The following is a 22,836-nucleotide window of genomic DNA, read 5'->3' as shown; positions in this document are numbered from 1 at the left end:
ACTTCTCCCAACTCTTCTGTTCACCTGTCTCTGAGCTGTGACCTTCCTCAAACCACTGCTGTAATTCAATACTGCCTTCCTCTTCTCTAGAAGGTTCAGGAGGAGGGGTGCAGTCTCCACCATTCCTCCTCAGTCTTGTCCCCCTCAGTCCAGTCCCTGACAGATGAGGGGAACTTTGGGTAATCCAATCCATAGAGCGTACTAGGCCTAAAGAATACACATGCTTCAGGACTCCAACATGGTTAGGGCATGGTCACCAGTATTCCTTCATTGCAACAGGTATGGTGGTCAGTGGCCATAGAAAACAGGGCTCCTGCCCCTTTAACAGTTGTGTAGAAGAAGGTATTTCAGCAGATGTAGCTGAACATGCAAACTACATTTGCTGAAATAAGGACGGCCCCTTTGCAATGCTAGAAAAAAGACGAGATGGGTTTGCATAGAATCTGTATATGCTATTATACGTATAAATACATCCAAAGTTAGAAAATATTACTCTAAATTAAATAGAAATGCAATGCATTTTTACCCGTGTGGAAGACCAGGTGATCTGTGTGCCTGCCAAGTCCATGTCTGCAGGTTCTGCTACCTATTGATGGATAAGCAAGACCCGTGCCTTTCCTTCTTACAGCTCTTTACATTTAAACCGAGCTTGGGCCAGACAGAGGATTTCAAATAGAGGATTCCTTCAAACAGATGATTGTCACTTGTGGAGTCAGATACACAGCAGCTCTGGCTTAATTGCCCTCTTCTGGAAGAGCCCTGTCTCCTCTGGCAACTGGATGTCACCAGGCAAGCAAGGCAAGATCCAGCAGTGCTTGAGGTTACTTGTGGCCTGGGCCAATGTAAGATCCCGCTCTGCAAGTCTAGCAGGTTCTGGTGGTGAGATAGCAGTGAATGGCAAATGTCATTCATAAAATGGATTACGAGGCAAGCTGTGACCAGAGTATGCCACCCCAAACAGGAAGACTGCAACAGCTATAAAGCTGTTATACTATGCGTATATTTATTTGAAAGTCCCATTGAAGTCAGTGTGACCTTCTTAAAATCATATAAGCTTTGGGGATGTGTCAGCCCAATATGTTTTGCTGCCTGAATTAGAGCTTGAATAATGTGCCAGTTCCCATTTTCATCTACCTGCTCTTCATGGTGAACCAGATGGTTTCACCCTGCTGCATGACTGGGCCGGCCCTAGATTGGGTTGCAAGCAATCTAAATCTTCAACTCCATATAGAACAGTTTGTATAATTAAAATAAAGTACCTAGATAACAGACAACCCCATGATTATCCTGGGATCTTGGTAAGTGGATCACCTGGTGTGGCTAAATCATAGCAATAGCCTTCTCTCAGCAGCATCACTGCTACTTGCTTGGAGACAGTGGTGAGATCAGAGCTACAATGGTGCACCGGAGGAGCCAAACCAGCCTTCTACTGGTACACCCACATGGCCTCAACCTCCCTGCCATCGTACCCCTTTCTGCTGCCAGGAGTCGCTGCTCGCAGGAGATTATAGCTCTGCTCTGCTCCATTGTATGAACCAATTCTGCCTCTTGATGATGACCTAGTTAACTTGATGCAGTGGTGTACTGAGTGGTTTGGCTTTGCAAAATAATAAAAAAACAACAATTGTGAAAGGCAAGCTTTGCCAACCTGGTGTTATCCAGATGTCCAACACCACAACTCCAGATGTTTGGAACACGAAGTCCTCCAGATGTTTAGGACCACAACTTCCATCGGCCCCAGCCAACACTGCAAGGGCTGTTGGGAGTTGTCCTCCCAAACCTCTGGAGGGCCCCCCGTTGGTGAAGTCTGATGTACAGTGAGACTTCTTTTTTTAAAAAAAAGCCTATAATCCTTTTGTAAATATGCACAATGTTGTGTTGGGAGGAGGAAGTTTCTGCTCTGCTAAATGAGAAAAAATACTTTTTGATTTCTGGAAACCAGCAGAGTGAGAGTGCTCAATTTCTTTCATCATCCTGGCTTCGTGTGCTCTCTCCACATCTGTCTCTGTAAGCATCCCATTTCAGTGTAAGAACTCAACTGAAATGTCTCTCAGCTCCCTCCCTGGGTTCCTGCTTAAGCCGCCTGTCCATATATAGGCAATTTTGGACTCTCTGCTTAGTGCCTGCATACAAATACCTCCTTGCCATCCTTCAGCAAACGTGTTCCGTCATGATCTTCCCCAAATCTCGGTGAGAAAGGAGCACAGTGCCAAGGTGCATGTACATGCAAGAAAGGAATGTAATAAATTACAAAGTTCCGAAGGGGAGAGGGGGAGGAAGAACCAACGAAGAAAAGAAAAGGGCAATGTGTTCATCACCACCCCATAGGAGTACACAGATTGCCAAAGGGCAAAATCTTTCAAAACCAAGTGTGTGCTTTGCAGTGTGTGCTTTGCAATCAGTGCCATGACATGGGAAAATGAGTAACATGCTTTCTTGGTCATTAAAGAGACTGCCGTGAAACGCTGTGAACTGGCATTGAGGTCTAACTCTCATTAACACGTACTTCGCTCTGTTGAGAAGCAAAGGCGATTGCAGTTATTGTGGTGCTGACCTTTCACCTCCCTGGTCTGCACAGTTAAAAGCTCCCCAGGCCTGGAATTCTATCACTCCAAAATCATAATTAGGACTGTTAGTCATTGCAAAGGGGTTCTAAGATTTGTACTACCAATCAGCTGCACGGCTTGAGCGCTGTGTAATAGGCAAGAGATCTGAGAGGAGGAAAAGAAGAGAGAAAGCAATCAGGATTTATTTTCATTTCGATCAAGCCTGCCCCAAGCCATTGATGGTGTCCAAAGGACCCTTAGTAAACCGCTTGCTCATTATGCTTGACCAGAATGGGATGATACAATCTGAAGGCACATGAAGGCACCATCTGTAAGCTGGACTGGGCTTGGCGGGGTCCCTTGGATAACATGGTAGCAGAAATGCAGCCTGGGTAGCTCAGTTGGTTAGAACCTTCTGCTGACAGTGCCAAGGTTGCAGGTTCGATTCCCGTATGGGACAGCTGCATCGCAGGGGGTTGGACTAGATGTTCCTCAGGGTCCCTTCCAACTCTACGATTCTATTAAACAGAAGAGGGAAACCCACATGTGTTGTCAAGCACTTGGGAAGCTTCAATACAGGTGGTGGACCATGATGGCTCGATGAATCGTAAGTAGGGATGGGTGAATCTGCCAGCGTTAGTTTCTAACTGTTCCAGTCGTATGTTCAGTTTACCCTATTTCCACATCAGTCTGCATGGGAGCGGGGCGACCTCTTGCCTCTGTGGACCACCGCCTCTCAGTCAGCACCTGGGAATTTTCAGTCTTACCTCTTGCCATAGGAAGCTCAACCCCGCATCTGAGAAGTCTCAAAGATGCGATTTGCTCACATTTACTCATAGCATAGTAATTACACATTACAACTCCATTGACTGGATGGAGGATGTTGCTTGCATAATGTAGTTCTCATTGCATTCCAATTATTTTGTGCAACATGACATTTATCTGTGTGGTAAATCTCTCTGATCCTCCTAGCCCATATTTTAAGCAGCTGGCAAAGAAGATATTACATGCCATTCTTGTACGTTAGTTAACATCCCAAGATCTATTGAATCCATCGGGACGATTCTGTGCCTGCCTAGCTATCTGATCATGCTGGGCAGTATGGGGGGGGGGATATGGAAAGATCTCCCCCTTCCCACAGCTCAAACCTGGGCATCCACTTCGACTAGGTGTAAGGATTGCAAAGCAATCCCGAGCAATAATTCTGCATCGTACACTTTCTAACATTTAATCAAAGAGATTACTCATTGGGCTTTCCACCACATGCATAAAACACAATTTCGCTCTTACACAAATATATTTGTAATAGATATTAACTCTCATATTAGTAATGACATTGTAAATAAGTGGTGTATGCAATGGGTGTGTGTGGGCCATAGCTGAAGTGGCGGAGTACATGATTTGCATGCAAAAATTTCCTGGTGCAATCTCTGGCCTCCCCCCAGAGGTAGGGCTGAGAACGAATCGCTGCTACTAATTGTAGATGATGCTATGCAAAAATGGACCAATGGTCTGACTCATTCTAAGGGAACTTGTTCAGTTCCTACAGTGAGCATACATGCGTAGGTGTCAGTCTTAAAGCTGTGCCGCACAGACACTTATGCCAGCACTCACTTCCAATGTGTTATCTATCTATTTACTGTATTTATTTGAGCAACTTACATGGCACTTAACTACAATAGCCTCAAAGATACAGTGCAAGAACGATAAATCAGTTAAAACTATAAAATCAATTAAAATTGATTTTTTTTTATTATTTTTTTTAAAAGTTTTCAGGAGTTGCCAGATGTTCAGCAGGGATGGGGCTTGTCTGCCCACAACTGGAAAGAAAGTTCTGTAAAACTGGAGCCCATAATACTAGATGCATGGCTCCTGGTGGATACGAACATCTGCACTATAGGGGATCAAAAACAGTGACTACTCTAAAGACCACAGTGACCGGGCAAGGTTTAAATGGTACTTGAAATTATTTGATTCAGAATGTTTAATTGGCTTTCAATTTGGAATGTATAATTTGATTTATTATTTGGGTTATGATTTGTGATTTGGTATGAATTGATATGCTATTAACTGAACCATTATTAATGGGTAATTAATTAAAAAAATATTTTTTTAAAAAAATGGTACTTGAGGTATCCTGGGCCAAATTGTTCAGGGTCTTGAAAATTAATACAAGAACCTTGAAAAGTATAACATTTATTGCAACAAACTACCACACACACCACAGCCACCAACATTCATATAAGTGGTACCTCGGGTTAAGTACTTAATTCGTTCCGGAGGTCTGTTCTTAACCTGAAACTGTTCTTGACCTGAAGCACCACTTTAGCTAAGTCCTGCCGCTGCACCACCGCTGCATGATTTCTGTTCTCATCCTGAAGCAAAGTTCTTAACCCGAGGTACTATTTCTGGGTTAGCGGAGTCTGTAACCTGAAGCGTCTGTAACCCAAGGTACCACTGTACACCTCAAAATTTTGTTGCAGACCTCACTGGTAATGCAATTGTGGTGAAGTCATCACTTGATGTTGTAGCCAATTTTGAACTTGCTTGTGAAAAGAGAGCCAGAAAGCTTTGTGAAAAGAGCAAGATTCTTTCCTTTCTCTGTGAAAAGCTGCTTCCCATGTATGAGGAGATAATGAGCATCCATGAAATTTTTTATCTTTCCTCCAACTAATAATACAAATTCATTAGTGGATTAAGGCTAATATATATGCTTGTGAATCACACCCATGGAGTCCCTAACCTTGTCGCATGTTATCACATCTGTCGTCTGCTTGGTGAAACATTTTAATTACTCTCAAAATAGCAGGATCACATTTCCTCAAGTAACACATTAGCTTCACTATTTTTTTGCAAAAGGGAGAGGAGAGAGAGAGAGAGAGAGATTGAGACCTTTATATCAATTTCATTATACCAATGAAAGAAACAATTGCAGTATGGCACAGATTTATCACCGGGAGCTCTCAGGATAAGCAGCAGAAGCAGCTTTTTTTAAAAAAAATTGCCAGCAATTATCACGTGTGACGGCAGAAATACAGGATTTAGGAAATGCTTCAGGCAGAAACATGAAATTACCAGGCTCCATCTTCACATGCCACCAGGTATATCAGTTGACTCCTTGCTGGGTGGAAGATGATTCCTCATGTGTCTTGATATTCTTTGCTCTGAGGCCTCCAGCAGGGAGAGGGGTGATGTTTGTACCTTCACCCTTGAAGCAGAAGCCATGGCCTGACACTGTGCTGTATGTGGGGCTTCTCTTGCACTTGACCCAGAAGCTGCAGTGAGTGTGGAATGTACTGCAGTACAGTTGCTGACAGAAGTGAGACCCTGACAACATATAACACCTGTGCTCAGAGACCTGCACTGGTTACTAATCTGCCACCAAACCAAGTCTAAGGTGTTACTATTAGTATATAAAGTTTCTATCCAAATGCGATTTTGTTTTAAAATGCGGTGTAAGGAGTCACTACGGGAGTATATTGTATTTAAAAATGGGGTATCAGAGTTTTTAAGGGACTAAGCAAGTTGGGATAGTTGGGATAGCAGGCTTGTTGGTTTTTGAATGTCTTATGGAGATTTTTTTCTATTCCGTTGTTCTGTATGGGACAATGACAGTGAAGATTATTGTATCATATCTTATCGTAAAGCCCTCGATGCAGAGCTTTCCAAACTTTTCATGTTGGTGACATACTTTTTAGACACGCATCATTTAACAACGACACAGTAATTCAGTTTTACTAGCAAACTGGAGGTTAAACTAACCCCTTTCCAGGCCTGGGAGGAGCAAGTGCAACACATCTACAGTAAAGCATAGGTGCTGCCCTTTTGGGACTGTGGAATCAAGGGCATGACCAAGCACTTGACAAACTGCAATCCAGGGCTGGTGGTATGAATTCAGCTTAAGAAGAGTCATCAGATGTAATGTATGGGTGAGAGACTAATACATTTTTGGAGCAGTGGGATGCTCAGACTTCAGATTCTTCACATAACTCTCTGTGGGAGGTAAGTGCAAATTCCTCTTTTGCACATTACACTTAAAGTCTCAAAAGAGAGTCATTCACACAACCCGTTCCTCTCCACTTTCGTGTGTGAAGCTAACTGTGTGTGTGTGTGTGTGTGTGTGTGTGTGTGTGTGTGGTGCTAACCTTGGGCTAGCTGCCTTGGCATTCTGAGGGATTAGAAAAGAGTTTTGAGCATGACTAAGCCAACAGAAGAGTAAAATAACCCACTGAATTCTTTTGTACTCCACATATGCCCAATCGGAAGCTTCAAGTGTATATATGTATGTGTACAGTGGTGCCTCGCAAGACGAAATTAATTCGTTCTGCGAGTTGCTTCATCTTGCGATTTTTTCATCTTGCGGAGCGCGGATTCCCCGGGTATTAACGGTTTTACGAAAAAGGAAGCAAACCCGCAAGACGTTTCCGTCTTGCGAAGCAAGCCCATAGGGAAATTCGTCTTCCGAAGCACCTCAAAAAATGGAAAACTCTTTCGTCTAACGAGTTTTTCATCTTGCGAGGCATTCGTCTTGCGGGGCACCACTGTATCTATATATAGAGAGAGGGGGGACTTGGAGACTTAGTGGTTACCAGGAGAAGACCTCAAGGGCACCACTGCACCCGTGGGCACCACATTGGCAACTCCTGGCTTAAGGCATAAAAAATAGTAATTGGGGTGATGGCTCTCTATCTGGCACACAGCTGATTAACTTCCATATAGTGGCATATCACCCAGCTCACTGAAAATCGCCTAGTCTCATCTAATCGATAAACATCCACATTCTGCTATGCAGATGCCTGTTACGTTTTGTTAGCAAATAACATTTCTGGCCTCTGGATTTCAAGAACCCTTTTTAGTCTTTGTTTACACTAACACCGCCTCTGCCGACTTTCAAGAATTGTGCACTATTGACAAAGGTTTGTTGTTGTTTAATTACGAGGTAGATTATTCCCATGTTTAGATGATTACTGCGCATCTTGACACAAATGTTATTCCCCAAACTGCCAAACATAAATTGGCTTTGATTCCTTTCACTTAATCTTATTAGCACTGCGTTGTAAGCCTCTTGTCTTGCAACATTATATTTGATCACCTAGAGGATTTGATCACTTTAGCTTCATCTAATGAACCTTGGTTTGGGAGAGGGGGTATTAATTCCACTCAATCTTGAAATTGGGGGGGGGGGCGATGACGACTGCCCACAAATGCTAAAATGCAGCAGAGCAATATACCAATTCACTGTTCTGAAACAGATACCTGTATTTGCAGTAAATTTCATATTGAGCATTTGGAAATGTAAGTTTTTTTTTTTTAAAAAAAAAAACATATTAGCTTTTACAAATTAATATTAACATTCACAATCATAGATTTTTTAAAAACTCAAATAAACAATATTCTTGCAAATCTTTAGACTGTGCTCCTCCCTCCATGCGTTCTTTGTTTGACCTTTTCTACTGCAAATAATAATAATAATAATAATAATAATAATAATAATAATAATAATAATAATAATTTATTTGTACCCCGCCCATCTGGCTGGGTTTCCCCAGCCACTCTGGGCGGCTTCCAACAAAGATGAAAAATACACTAAAATGTCACAAATTAAAAACTTCCCTGAACAGGGCTGCCTTCAGATGTCTTCTGAATGTCAGGTAGTTGTTTATCGCTTTGACATCTGATGCGAGGGCATTCCACAGGGTGGGTGCCACTACTGAAAAGGCCCTCTGCCTGGTTCCCTGTAACTTGGCCTCTCACAGTGAGGGAACCGCCAGAAGGCCCTCGGAGCTGGACCTCAGTGTCACTCCAATTTTCCAGTTATCCATTATATCCAAAATCTTTGTTACGTTACAGGAGCTCTAATGTTTACAGTGGTCCTCTGAATATAATATAAATTTTTCCCATTCTTTATGAAAATTTTGGTTTTCCTGATTTCTGATTTCCCTGGTCATTCTTGCCATTTCTGCATAGTCCAGAAATTTATTCTGCCAATCCACTCTGGAAGGGACCTTGTTGTCTTTCCAGTTCTGGGCTACCAGCATCCTCGTGGCTGTCATTGCATACATGAATACTAAGTTGTAACCCATCCCTGATCATTGCACTAATACAGGCTTGGGGAATCTATTTCAGACCGAGCACCACATTTGCTTCTGGGAAACCTTTGGGGGGGGCACATGCCGGGGGCAAATGTGGGCTGAGCAACAGATGTAAATTTACCTTTCTACCCTGGGATACTTTCAACACACCTTCATGTACCTGCCTCTATCCACAAGCCATGAAAGCAAGAAGTATTATCACAATCCAGCTCAAAACATGCTAGCCTGGTAGGGGGTGTGGTTGGAGAAGGGTGGGCATGGACATCCATATTCAGTGTTCCTCAGCTCTGCAGTAATATATCTATAGTGAGGGGCTGCAATATACAGCACAATTGAACCCTCTCCCTGTTTGGTCCTTCAAGATCACACTCCACATTGTGGAAACACCACACCAGACAAGAGATGCATTAAAATATATGTATCATCATCAGCATTACCTGCAAAATAGCTCAGTCAGTAGAGCATAAGAATCTTAACCTTGGGGTTGTGAGTTCTTGCCCCACATTGGGCTAAAGATTTCTCCATTGCAAGGGGTTGGACTAGATCAGTGTTCCCCAACCTTGAGTCTCCAGCTGATTTTGGACTACAACTCCCATCTTCCCTAGCTAGCCCTAGGGTCAGAGATGATGGGAATTGTAGTTCAAAAACAGCTGGAGACGGGAAGCACTGGTCCCGTCCAACTCTGCACTTCTATGATTCTATGGTTTTAGTGTGCATTGCTCTTAATGTATACGTTTTCGTATTCAGATTATAATAGTCAGTATAATACTTTTAGCAAGTGATTTCTCCTAATATCACGCCATTTTATGCATACATTCTTCTGATACTTTTTCGTAAGCATTATTTGGTTGGAGAACTGCACTGAAAAATTCAGAATTTCAAAGGACAGCTGTGTTTCAGTTTGTGATTGGTTTGAGAAGTATGAATTAGGTAAGTTCTGATTAGAATGTGAACTGAACTGACTTTCTCCCACATCCCTAGGGCTGTATCAGAAGAATTTATATCCCTAGATCTTTCCCCAGCAGCCTGGACAAGACATCCACTGGCTGCCCATGGATAGGGAGATCTCCAAGGTTTTCTATTGCCTTGCCCCCTCCTCTCATCCCAAGGACCATAGGAACGCACTCAAAAAGAAAAATTAAATGTTGCTACATTAAAATATGGATATTTTATCTAACAGAGGTGAAAGGCAGAATGAAATGTCAGGGACAGGATTTAGACTTGTCAGAGTCAATCTAGGTCTCTCTTGATATATCCTCTGGAGACTTTTAAATTATTGCTAAGAAAGAGCTATTTCTTTTTCATTTGTAGAGAACTGCAAATCAGTAGAGAATAGATGACATCCTTTGCAGATGAAGAAGAAGGGAATCTCTGACACTTTCTTTCGTTCTCACTTCATGCATTTAAATATTACATATTACCAGCTCCAAAAGCAATTGCCTCATAAAACTGTAATCTTCCAGTTCAACCCTTTAAAAATACATAGTTCGCCTTGTATAATCACAGTGTTCTATAATAGCATCAAATGCAGCATATTAGTCAAGTATGCTACTGATCTCTTTCTCTCCCTTCCTACGTATATTGGCAGGAAGGTAGCCATATTACACATCACATAAGCACATGTGCCGAGGTGTGTATAGATAGATTCGAGCTGAAGAGCTCCCTTCATTTCTCTGCATTGCACAGAGAAAGTCGAGGCAGCTGCAGTCCCAAGGGCGTGCAATAAACTCCAGCTGCATGCAGAAAAAGGCAGTCAATGATATCCTTAAATAGGCTGAAAGTATTTACAGTATTTGATGGAGAGATGAGTTTGTGTGTGTGTGTGTGTGTGCATGTATGTGAAGAAATATCTGACTTTCATTTACAGTGGTACCTCGGGTTAAGTACTTAATTCATTCCGGAGGTCCGCACTTAACCTGAAACTGTTCTTAACCTGAAGCACCACTTTAATTAATGGGGCCTCCTGCTGCCGCCGTGCCACTGGAGCCCGATTTCTGTTCTTATCCTGAAGCAAAGTTCTTATGGGTGGCGCTTGGGGGGGGGGAATTGTCATCGCGTCACTCCTTGGTGTGTGGAGTACCTCAGGGTGTGATACTCTCCCCGATGCTTTTCAACATCTTTATGCGCCCCCTCGCCCAGCTTGTACGGAGGTTTGGGCTGGGTTGCCATCAGTATGCTGATGACACCCAACTCTGTCTGTTGATGGATGGCCATCCTGACTTGGCCCCAGACACACTGACCAGATGTTTGGAAGCTGTGGCTGGATGGTTACGTGGGAGCCGGTTGAAGCTAAATCCTTCGAAGACAGAGGTCCTGTGGCTGGGACGGGACGATATGGGATTGGGGGGACAACTCCCATCTCTTGCGGGGGCGCAATTAGTGCCAGCACCGTCCGTTAAGAGTTTGGGTGTAATCTTCGACACCTCCCTTTCCATGGAGGCGCAGATTGCAGCTATAACAAAGGCGGCATTTTTCCATCTCCGCCAAGCTAAGCAGTTGGCTCCTTACCTCTCTCGCCCTGACCTAGCCACTGTGATCCACGCGACGGTCACCTCCAGACTGGATTATTGTAACTCGCTCTACGTGGGGCTGCCCTTGAGACTGACCCAGAAACTCCAGCGGGTGCAGAATGCTGTAGCGAGACTCCTTACGAGGTCTTCGCTGCGAGATCACATTCACCCGGTGCTATACCAGCTGCACTGGCTCCAGGTGGAGTACAGGATCAGGTTTAAGGTGCTGGTTTTAACCTTTAAAGCCCTATACGGCCTAGGACCCTCGTACCTATGGGACCGCCTCTCCTGGTATGCCCCACAGAGAAACTTACGGTCTTCAAATAAAAACATCTTGAAGGTCCCAGGCCACAGAGAAGTTAGGCTGGCCTCAACTAGAGCCAGGGCTTTTTTGGCTGTGGCTCCGATCTGGTGGAACACTCTGTCACAAGAGACCAGGGCCCTGCGGGACTTGACATCTTTCCGCAGGGCCTGCAAGACAGAGCTGTTCCACCAGGCCTTTGGCCAGGGCACAGCCTGACTCCTTCCCTCGGCAATCTTCGCGGAGCTCTGGCCCAATGGCTGCCAGTGGCCTGAATTAATTAATTTTATAATGAATGATTTTAGAGTGTTGTTTATGCTGTACTTTTGTACTGTTTTGTTGTTGTTAGCCACCCTGAGCCCGGCTTCAGCTGGGGAGGGCGGGATATAAATAAAATTTATTATTACTATTATTAACCTGAAGCACTATTTCTAGGTTAGCGGAGTGTGTAACCTGAAGCGTATGTAACCTGAAACGTATGTAACCCGAGGTACCACTGTACCTGGAATGCAGTCGACTAGACAAAGGTTAGATTCACACTCATTACTCCTCTTATGCCTCTGGGTCTGCCCACTTTATCCTCTGATCACATCCAGTTTTGCCTCTGGACCCACCTGCATCTGGTAGGTGGCCCTCAGAATGTTGCCCATGAGAGAAGGTGGCCATCAAGCTGAGAACATTTCCCCATTCTTACTATACATCAGCGACCTAGTTTAATGGTAATTCCCTTGAACACCTTCTACCACAAAGTACCCAGGTACATAGCTTTGTGAAAAGCATGATGGATCTCCAACAGAGAATCTTCAGCACTCTTCCCTAACTCCAGTTCCCAGGGTTCTTTGGGTGACCATTTGGCTTCTCCTGATATAAAACCAATATAAAGTTTTAGACTTGCACATGCCTTTTATGTTTATGCTACAGCATTTTCACAAACCAGCCTTCATGCAAATAGATAGAGACAGTGCATACATTTGCAGAGAGGCTGATTTCCAAGGATGGGAACCAAAATCCCATCTACTCTTCTGGCAAGAGAGGCCCCTGTGGAATATGGCTGTTGGCCCTCTAGCAACAAACAGTTTCCCCCAGCATCAGCCCTTCAGTGCAAGGTTAAGCCTGGGAAATCTTCTTTGGCTTGGGGTGTTGCTAGGTACTTAAAAGATTTAGTACACAAGACAGACAAATTTGCATAACTTTTGCATGTGCTAATGTGCATATACAGATGCAGAGGTAGAGACCACATGTCACAGAAGTCAAGCCATCTGATTTCCCAACCAAATCTCTCTGAATCCTTCGATGAAATTTGCACCCCAGCCCAAATGGGTTCCTATTTGGTTCATTTACCCAAGTTAATCTCCCTACAGATCCTTTTTAAATCAGATTCAGTTCTCTTTTGGTCATCTCAATTCATTACACCCCAAACAATGTCTAGATAGATTAAATCAATGTTTTCTCCAAAGTAATATGCAATGGAGCAACCACAAGCCCCAATTTAATTTTCCCCAAATTAATTGCCTACCCAGAAACATTTGTGGCCTGCATCTTGTGAGCCCCCTGCAGAGCCAGGGAGGTCTTCACTGGCTCCTGGTTCTCACCTTCCATTTGAGCCAAGCATTGCCAAGCCTCAAGTGCATCCCCAGGCATGAGTCCTGCAAACTTCAGGAAAAACATCCTTATTGATTATTTTGCAGAGATGCTTTTGCTCTTCTCTGCCCAGGTCCTCGTGGAGGACTCTTGATCCATGTAATATAGACCTCATGTGCTTATGGAATGACAGATATGTGTGAGAGGCAAGACAAGCATACCGAGAGTACACCATGATTAGATCCCTGAGTCATCCAAAACTCTTGCCTGAAAGTAGCACGATTGTGTTGCTAATGAGCAGATGTCATTTAAAGGGAGCACAATTTGCAACTTGAATTAAAAAAGAAAATGTTTGCGCTATGCAATAGCTTTTGGACAATGGAGGAATGAATGCACCAACTGAATCGCATACATGATGAATCCCAGATCTCACAAGCATCGTTTTCAAATTCTGGAGATAAGTTTGCAGGTGGTTGGCAAAGCTTTTCATGCCTTGCATTAAAAAAAAAGAAAAAAGTTTGGCATTCCATATTACTGTTTTAAAGTCAGCCTTTGGTACAATTTCCTGGCTTTCTTTATTGCAAATTTTGATGGAGAATTGTGCAATAAACTTTGCAGCGTGGTTGTAACTTCCTTTCTACTTAGCGCATTGATGATTTGCTGATCAGTACTTAGCAATCTGTTAAGCCTGCTTTGCTGGATTTCATTTAATTTGCTTCTTTCACATAGCCATTCAAGGTGGTTATATTCACCTTCAATTGATACATTGAGTTGGCTTCCACTTTGATAAACAAGCAAACTAAATGAATTAAGGGAAGCTGAAGTGAATTAATCAAATGAATTCCAGCTTCACTGAACTATGTGAGTTAGAACAGATTACATTTTATGCTAACATTCAGAATCGTCAGAATTTATATTTAAAAATTCATTAAAAAGTAGCAAAGAGTTGTGCTTCCTTTTTAATTAATGGATTTTTCAACAGCCTTATCCACTTCAAGCTGTACTTTGGGCATGGTGGGCCAATTTTTTTGTTGATGCAATATGTTGCAGATTTATTAAATGGAGTTACACTGATTTACGCAAATGGAGACTAAAGTAAATATACTAGAATGTTCCAAATGACTACAAGTAGACAGTATTTTCAGTATCTATACTTAGATGCCTTGGGTTGTGTCCATCCTGAGAGTAGACCCATTGAAATTAATGGGCATTACTAATTTAACGTCCATTAATTTAAATGGGTCTACCCTACTCTCAGGGACTCAGGTGGCGCTCTGGTGTAAACTACTGAGCCTTGGGCTTGCCGATTGGAAGGTCGGCAGTTCGAATCCCCATGACAGGGTGAGCTCCTGTTGTTTGGTCCCAGCTCCTGCCAACCTAGCAGTTCGAAAGCACATCAAAGCGCAAGTAGATAAATAGGTACTGCTCCGGCGGGAAGGTAAACAGCGTTTCCGTGCACTGCTCTGGTTTTGCCAGAAGCAGCTTAGTCATACTGGCCACATGACCCAGAAAAACAGTCTGCGGACAAATGTCGGCTCCCTCGGCCAGTAAAGCGAAATGAGCACCGCAACCCCAGAGTTGTTCATGACTGGACTTAACTGTCAGGAGTCCTTTACCTTTACCTTTACCCTACTCTCAGTAGAATTTAGCTGGATCCAACCTCTTTGTCTGGAAAGCTCAGGTATAAGTTCTAACAAATAAACATCTGTGCCAGTCTCCCTTAGGGGAATATATGTGATGGATCATCTACTACAAGTATGGACAGTTTTATCCTAAAGTATCGCCCACTATGTTTCATTAACTGTGTTGTGTTCTGATCCAGGTATACTATGCACTTTTTCTATGCCAGTAAAAGAGATTGACTGATTGACAAAAGTATGGAGAAAGTTCCTCTCAACCCCCAAGTACAATGTGGGGTGAGCAAATACATCATTGGCATTGTGCCTGGGTTGCACAGAATGGTTGGCTGACAGGGGGTGGTACAGTTTACTGGGATGGAGAAGGACAAAGTGGTGGTGAGGAAAGCACAGTGCAAACAGGAACCGGTCTGGCACTCCTTCACCTGCAATTGAACCACATTGAGCTCACAGCTATCTTGCCCCTCACAACCACTCTCCCTCCCAGCAAGCTGCCAAGACTCCGGCAAAGGGAGGTCCGGCAAGCGCTATCACCATGCGCCACTGACTGCTACAACTCTGAAGTGGTGACAGAGGAAATAAATGACTTTTGCTTCTTCTGTGAAGAAGGGAGATGTGCCTGCTTCCCTGGAGGTCAGAATGCAAGCACAGAATATTCTCCACATTGGGGCAATTCCTCCCTTCATATAAGACCTGGATATTTATTTGGAATGTGTAGTGTTCCGGTGTCTCCCTTGTCACCCCTATCGTCATTCTTGTGGGCTTTGTATCCATGTGAAAAATTTACCGCTTGTGGAACTGGGATGTTTCATGATTAATAGTTTCATTCTAAGCTCCTATAGCCAAAGTCTGACAATAATCACCAGTCTTGGACAATAGAATCATAGAATCATAGAGTTGGAAGAGACCACAAGGGCCATCGAGTCCAACCCCCTGCCAAGCAGGAAACACCATCAGAGCACTCCTGACATATGGTTGTCAAGCCTCTGCTTAAAGACCTCCAAAGAAGGAGACTCCACCACACTCCTTGGCAGCAAATTCCACTGTCAAACAGTTCTTACTGTCAGGAAGTTCTTCCTAATGTTTAGGTGGAATCTTTTTTCTTGTAGTTTGGAACCATTGCTCTGTGTCCGCTTCTCTGGAGCAGCAGAAAACAACCTTTCTCCCTAAACTAAACAGACAGTTGCTCTCTGAACCCAATCCATCCATCTGGCATCTTAATACGTTTCAAGACTAGATAAAGAGGAACAATGCCTCACAGATTAAACTCTTTCAGGGTACCATGCAAAGCTCTTTGTCCTGCCTCTGATCTCCTGCTTACCATGGGAGATTCCATGTGACACAGGACTGGAAGTTGTCAGATTGGTGTGCAAGTTGGTGTGCCATTGCAAACCACATTCAACACTGAACCTTGACCAACATGCTGGGGGAAGTGGACTGACAGGCCAAGGGAGCTGGACATCAGTATGGATGAAGCTCTTTTCTCACATCAGCTGTACAGTAATGGTGGAGGCCATCATTTGAGCTAGTTGTCTGAGCTGACCCTTTAGAGATGTCATGCTGCATAGCAGCTTCGAGTTAAATATGTGAGCTATAGGGCATTCAGAAGCTTCCACCAAAGGGAATGTATAATTAGCCAAGATGGATAGATGATGCATTGCTCTGTCTCCGGGGCTTGTGGTAGAGATCAGTGGAAGGAATTACTCAGGTGAAATTACTTAGTGGGTGAGGAAAAACTGGTGGAGTGGATGGAGCTAATGGTAGGGTATGCCTAATTACGACAACTCCCCAAACATTGACTTAATGTATAATTTTGTTGTCATTCTTGCTATTGTTTGGGAATCACCAGGTAAACCTCGCCTTGCTTTCTTCTCTCCAGAAGTCAAGGGCAGCATTGTCCCCAGCGTACACTGCTGACCTGCTGTTGACAACCTGCCCTAAAATGAATAGTTATCTAGTCACTTTTCTCATTGTATGGTTTAAGAAAGCATGTCTGATGCTTCCTTGCTCGGCTTACATTTCAATTCATTCAAGGGAGGAGGGAAATTCTCCACTCCAACACATAAGATCCACAAAGTGGCTTACAACAAGATAATAAATGAGCAGCAATGTAAAATCATATTATTATTACTACTATGGGGGAAATCGCAAGGACATCAACAGAATCTCCATTCTGCCTTGATTGTCCAATGCAAGCTATGGGTCAGGCACAGTATTGCTCCTTTACTAAGTACCTAGAGAGTAGAAGCTTGGTCAAAATAGGTTTCTCAGATGTGTGCATTTATTCATGAAAATAACTTAAAATGATGTTTTACATTAGGAAAATTACTTTGCAATGTTGAGTATATAAGGCATATGAAACTGCACACAAAACCTCAATTGAAATTTGCAGTGAAATGCTTTTGAATTTTCATGAGGACTTAAAAAAACCACACACTGACATGGAAATGTGAGAACTGCGCTTAAGACTGAAACAATGACAAACAGAGAGAAACTAAAGTTGACAAATTCACCCATTTCTGCTTGGAGCCTGCTTAGTTTTTTCCATGGGACCTGCTGACAACTTAGTTGTCTTCTTACTCACACAGCCCAACCCACCATTTGCCCAGGTTTTTAGGGAGACCTAAAGTAAATAGTGATATTTTATTTTCATTTCTGCTGCCTGTCTTATTCGTGTCTGCTATTAATCTTATGAAGCTGAATGATTTATTTTGTAGTAGGGTTTTGTTTTGTTTCTTTTCTTTTTTAAAAAAAAACCCATTGTTAATTGTGATATCTGATATTATCTGCCTACCTGGCACTACCAAGCAAAATACGAACTGTAAGTACCGGGTGGAGGGTGGTGTTTGCACTGCATGCCAACCCCAAATAACAAGGCTGAATTGAGGGGATTTGGGGGCAGGATCTCCCATTCCCTGTCATCGCTGTGTGAGACCTTCAGAGCGACCACTCAAGGAGCGCATTGCAGGCTGCACAAACAGGATGATAATATGCCGCAAATTAGGAAGCTTTGTGTAAACCAGCACTTGTTTCAAGCACTGGTTTAGCGCTCAGGGCAGAGGCAGGTTTTTCAGGCTTTGCTGTGTTTTGAATCAAATAAACGATTTAATTAGGTTAGCTAAGGAACAAGATGGGGTAGTGGATTTGGCAAGTGAGCTAAGGCCCTTGAGGGCAGGAGCTGAGTACCATCACATACTGTTCATGCTGATTTGAACTTAGGGCACCCAGCACCACACAGACAGGATCAGACCTAAGGCAAATAAGGAGCTTTCTCTTGTATAGGGTTTTTAATTTGATACCTTCTTCCAATATAGATACAATAAAATGAAGTCCTCCTGCCCCTTGCACTACTGAAATGACATCAACCTGGGTTTGCTAGCTTACATCCATTTGTGTGACACTGTAAATATGTCTTGATCTGTAGTTGGTAAGGTGAGGGGATGCTCACAAAATCTGCAGATAACACCAAACTGGGAGGGAGGGACCTAATGCTGCCGAAGACAGGGTTAGGATTCAATATGACCTGAATCCCAACTGTCATTTCATTGTCTGGAGAGGTCACTTCCTGCTTCACATGGAGAAACCATTTTCAATGGAGCCCAGCAATGGAAGCATGCAGCTGCATTGAGGCAGCACCGGGTGTTGAAAATTTGCACCCCTAGGAGTTTTATGTCTGAAGCAACTGCCTTTGTGCTCCCCATGCTGGCTTGTTGCTGTTGATAGCCCTTGTGGAAAGATAACTGCCCAGGTAGAAGAAGTGATTGACATTTTCCAATGTTACACTATTGATTATCGTCTTCCAAAGCAACTACTCTATTCTGAACTTAAAAATGGAAAGCGTAATGCTGGTGGTCAGCAAAAGAAGTTTAAAGACTGTCTCAAGGCAAATCTTTAAAAATGTAGTATAAACACCAATAATTGGGAAACATTTGCCTGCGAGTGCTCCAACTGGAGAACAGCCTTTACCAAAGGTGTCATGGGCTTTGAAGACACTCAAACTCAGGACGAAAGGGAGAAACGTGCTAATAGGAAGGCACGCTTGGCAAATCCACACCATGATCAACTCCTGTCTGGAAACCAATGTCTCCACTGTGGAAGGACGTGTGGATCCAGAATTGGCCTCCACAGTCGCTTACGGACTCATTGTTAAAACCGTGTTTATGGAAGACCATCTTACTCAGCTATGAGTGATCACCAAAGAAGAAAGAAAGAAGATTGATAGCCTTCTTCTCCTTGACTTTGTCCAACCTTCTTTTAAAGCCATGCAAGTTGGTAGCCATCACTGCCTCTGGTGGGAAACAGTTACCTAGTTTAACATACCGGTAGTTTAAAATGGTTTCCCTCCACACAGTGTTTGCCATATGGAATCCACACAGGTAGCCTTGGATTGGGGCTAATGTGTTTAGACATGGGGCCTCTATATACTGCCACTATTACCAAGGACACTTTAAAAAAAGATAATAGCAAATGTATTCCTTGGTGCATTAGTATAATTTGGGCTATTCCACAGTGCAGCACTTTGTGCTTATTAAGAAATGAATTTCACCTGCCATCCTGCCCTCTCCCTCATTCTCTTTGTGGTCTTTCTCTTATTAAAGGGAATTTAATTTTTCCTTTCATTATCTTTATTTTCTTCCAGAGAATTAGAACAATTATAAATTCTCCTCAATGGGATGAACCAGAGCTACAAGCAATGACTGATTTCAAATTATTTCATTTTTGTGAGGCGAGGAATATACATTTTAAAAAGCCTCACCCAAAAAATGCATTCTAAATAAAGATGGTCAGTGATGTATGAGACTCAATACGGATTTCTTCGAGGAGATTAACAAGATTGATAATAAAATAACATTAAAGGGCATAAAGCATTGTACACTGAAATGAATAACAAAAGTCAAAAGCTTTGAGGGTAATTAGTACTTAATTAGAAATAGAGATGCTATCAGCATAATAGTCACAATTTTATTCATTAGGTTCTGCTACTTGCCTCCACATCACAGTGCCATGGCTGGGCTTTTTGAATATGCATTTACAGAACATAGATCACGGCTTACAGCAAGTGGTTGTTTGGATAAAAGCTATGCTTGAGTTTTGTTTTCCAAAACAAGTTGGCTACCAGTCGCTGTTTAATTGAATATTGGGAGGATCCGTGTACATTCCTATTAGTTGCTGTCACTGAGTAGAACAAGTTGTACATGGAAGCACCAACAGCAGCTGCTGCTAGATCTTTGGAAACCTGATCTTGGCAGATTCTTATGAACCTGCCCAAGTGCTAAGATCCTCAGGTGAGCACCTAACTCTTGTTCCCATCAACATCAGAGGCACAGCTGGTGGTTTGACATGAGGGATCCTTTTCTGTGGTTGCTCCCATATTGCCGAATTCCCTCCCAAGAGAGGTTAGATTGGCTCTCTCTTTGCTACCTTTCCACTGGCAGGCAAAGACCTTCCCAATCACAGCAGGCCTTTGAAAACTAAGGTGCAGATGGTGCTGACCACTGCGCTGTTATCATGACAAGTGACATTTCAATGCTGGTTCCAAATGTCTTTTATTGTAGTTTATCTATTGCTTTCAGTTCCATTACTTTGTATTTTAAAGGGATGTTTTAAGTATGTTGTAAGCCCCTCTTTGTGTGCCTCCTCCACGTAAGCTCCAGAGGGTGGCAACACACAAATGGTGGCTAAGGTGGAATGCTCTCTCCAGGGACCTTCATTATAGAAGAAGAAGAAGAGTTTGGATTTGATATCCCGCTTTATCACTACCCTAAGGAGTCTCAAAGCGGCTAACATTCTCCTTTCCCTTCCTCCCCCACCACAAACATTCTGTGAAGTGAGTGAGGCTGAGAGACTTCAGAGAAGTGTGACTAGCCCAAGGTCACCCAGCAGCTGCATGTGGAGGAGCGGAGACGCGAACCTGGTTCACCAGATTACGAGTTCATCGCTCTTAAACCACTACACCACACTGGCTCTCTCAGTATATAATTTTAGGTACCAGGTGAAAACATTCCTCTTCAACCAATCCTTTGGCTGATTAATATTCTACAGTCTTTTAAATGTGTCTGTGGGAAGGAGGGGTTGTTGTTTTGCTGTTTTGATTTAATTATTTACTTGATTCTATCCTGTATTTTTTATTCTGTGAACCTCCCTGAAATCTTATGGCGAAGGGTATATAAATACAATAAATAAATAAATCCTCTTGGATTAATGTGCAAAATACAGTTTAGCTATCCACCAGATTTCATGCTTCTCCAAATATTGCAATGTAGTTTCAAGCACATTTTGAGAGTAAATGTGCATTTAAATATGTATTAAAAATCCACATTTAAGGATATGCTGAGTAATGTGGAAACAGAAGGAAATTTCGGGTAGAAAACCATGTGACTGGAAGTAGACGGATTATGTCATCCCTGACTTCTTCTCTGGAGTATATTTATTTTAGAGATATTTATCACACTCTTCAGAGCAGCTGACAAGTTTAAATCAAAACTGCACTAAATGTAAAAGGAAGAATGAGAGAATGAGTATTTAAACAGGAAAGGGGTTACAAACAGTAGCAGCAGAGCGATAAAAGTCCAGATTACAAAAATAGGAAACTCAGCATTTTAAAGCATCTCTCTCTCTCTCTCTCTCTCTCTCTCTCTCTGTGTGTGTGTGTGTGTGTTAGGGCCATACAAGCTCCTGAGGCAGAAAATTCTGAAGTCAGGGTGGCAACACCAAGAGAGTCCTAGCCTGGTTCACAAGCTAGAGGGATGTGAAGAAAGGCCGGAGTTAGTGATCTCCAAGCAAAGCAGTTCACTGAAGGCAGGAATGGGGAACCAGTTGCCCACCAGATGTTTTTGGACTCCAACTCCAATCAGCCCCAACCAGTCTGGCCAAGTAACAGGGATGATGGGAGTTGTGATAGCAGCAACATCTGGAAACTCATCTGGAAACTCAACACTTACCTGATCTTGACCTTGGAGAAGTGGGAACCTTATGGTTTTAAGGGTTAACGCTAGCATCCTGAATCAAGTATAGAAATGTATCAGAAGCCAAAGCAGCTATTTAAAGAGGGACTTTGTTTGATCCATAAGCCTGGTCCCAGTTAGATGTTACACTCGAAGCCCCAGTCAGAGACCAGTGGAGGCCAGTGGAGACTAGCTGCACTAGGCAGTTGGACATCCCTGCCCAATCCAACCCCCCCCCCTTCAGCCTGTTCCAAATGTTGTTTGGATTTCCATGTACATTGCTGTATTTTGTACTAAATGTCATTTCCAGGCCTGGATAGCTCAGTTGGTTAGACCATGGTGCTGAAAATGCCAAGGTTTCAGGTTTGATATGGGACAGTTGCATATTCTTGCATTGCAGGGGGGTGGAATCGATGATCCTCAGGGTCCCTTCCAACTTTAATATTCTACTCTTCTTCTTCAGCAGCAGCCTCATGCATAGCATATTGTATGTGTCCTCTTTGTACATCTGCATGAAACTAGGCTTGGACTTGGTCAGCTGAGCTCACCTAGGACTGTGTGTGCGCAGGCTCCAGAGTCCTCTTGGAATGCATGAGGGCAATATCAGCTACCATAATAGACAAGCAATAGGAAGGTTCTCAAATGGCCAGGTCTAAAATAAATACTAGGGTTCCTGTCCTGCTACTGCTGAGTTTGCCTGATCAACAAATAGATGTATTCTGCCTGCTGCATTTCAGAATCCAGCATGGGCAGCTTTCAACAGTGGGGAGATGAATTGAGTCTGGAATCGAGTTCTCTTGCCCATAGCCATGTCCCAGTCTGTGCCCAGTCTGAAGCTTTGCCACCAAGTCCTGGCGAGGGGTGTGAAAAGGTGAATACCAACAACATAATGCCTTGGAACAGCATCATTATCCTTAAATTGCAGATGTGAACTATCAAAGCACATTAAGAAGCTGAATGCAGTCCATCAGTCACACACTGAAATCCATTGATAAATCACTTTGGTTTCGCAGCCTATCTGGCAGTGGAAACAGGAGAGCTTGGAAAGCAGTTGGCATGCCACAATACACAGCTGGCGGGTTGTGTGCAGCTTGGCAGGTCACAAGTTGTGCTGGCCTGCGATATGGGTACATGGTGAGAAGTTGCCACTTGATAAATGGTCATCCGCATTCACCCACAATGCTCTGGGTTTTTTGTTTCTGGGCTGGTGGTTCACTTTGAGGAC

The 22,836-nt window shown here is 43.2% G+C and overlaps 1 long non-coding RNA gene across 1 annotated transcript; it reads left to right on the top strand.

Moving 5' to 3' along the window:
• The first annotated feature begins 206 nt into the window (after positions 1 to 206).
• Positions 207 to 19,462, top strand: LOC309326134. Its single transcript, XR_014150189.1, has 2 exons — positions 207 to 4,502; positions 19,307 to 19,462. It is a non-coding gene; the product is annotated as an uncharacterized lncRNA (long non-coding RNA).
• The last annotated feature ends 3,374 nt before the right edge of the window (positions 19,463 to 22,836 follow it).

This window comes from Podarcis erhardii (assembly GCF_964252035.2).
Source record: "Podarcis erhardii genome assembly, chromosome: 12".
NCBI lineage: Eukaryota > Metazoa > Chordata > Lepidosauria > Squamata > Lacertidae > Podarcis > Podarcis erhardii.
The sequence above is the reverse complement of the archived record's forward strand: the minus strand, read 5'-3'. Positions and strand labels throughout refer to the sequence as shown.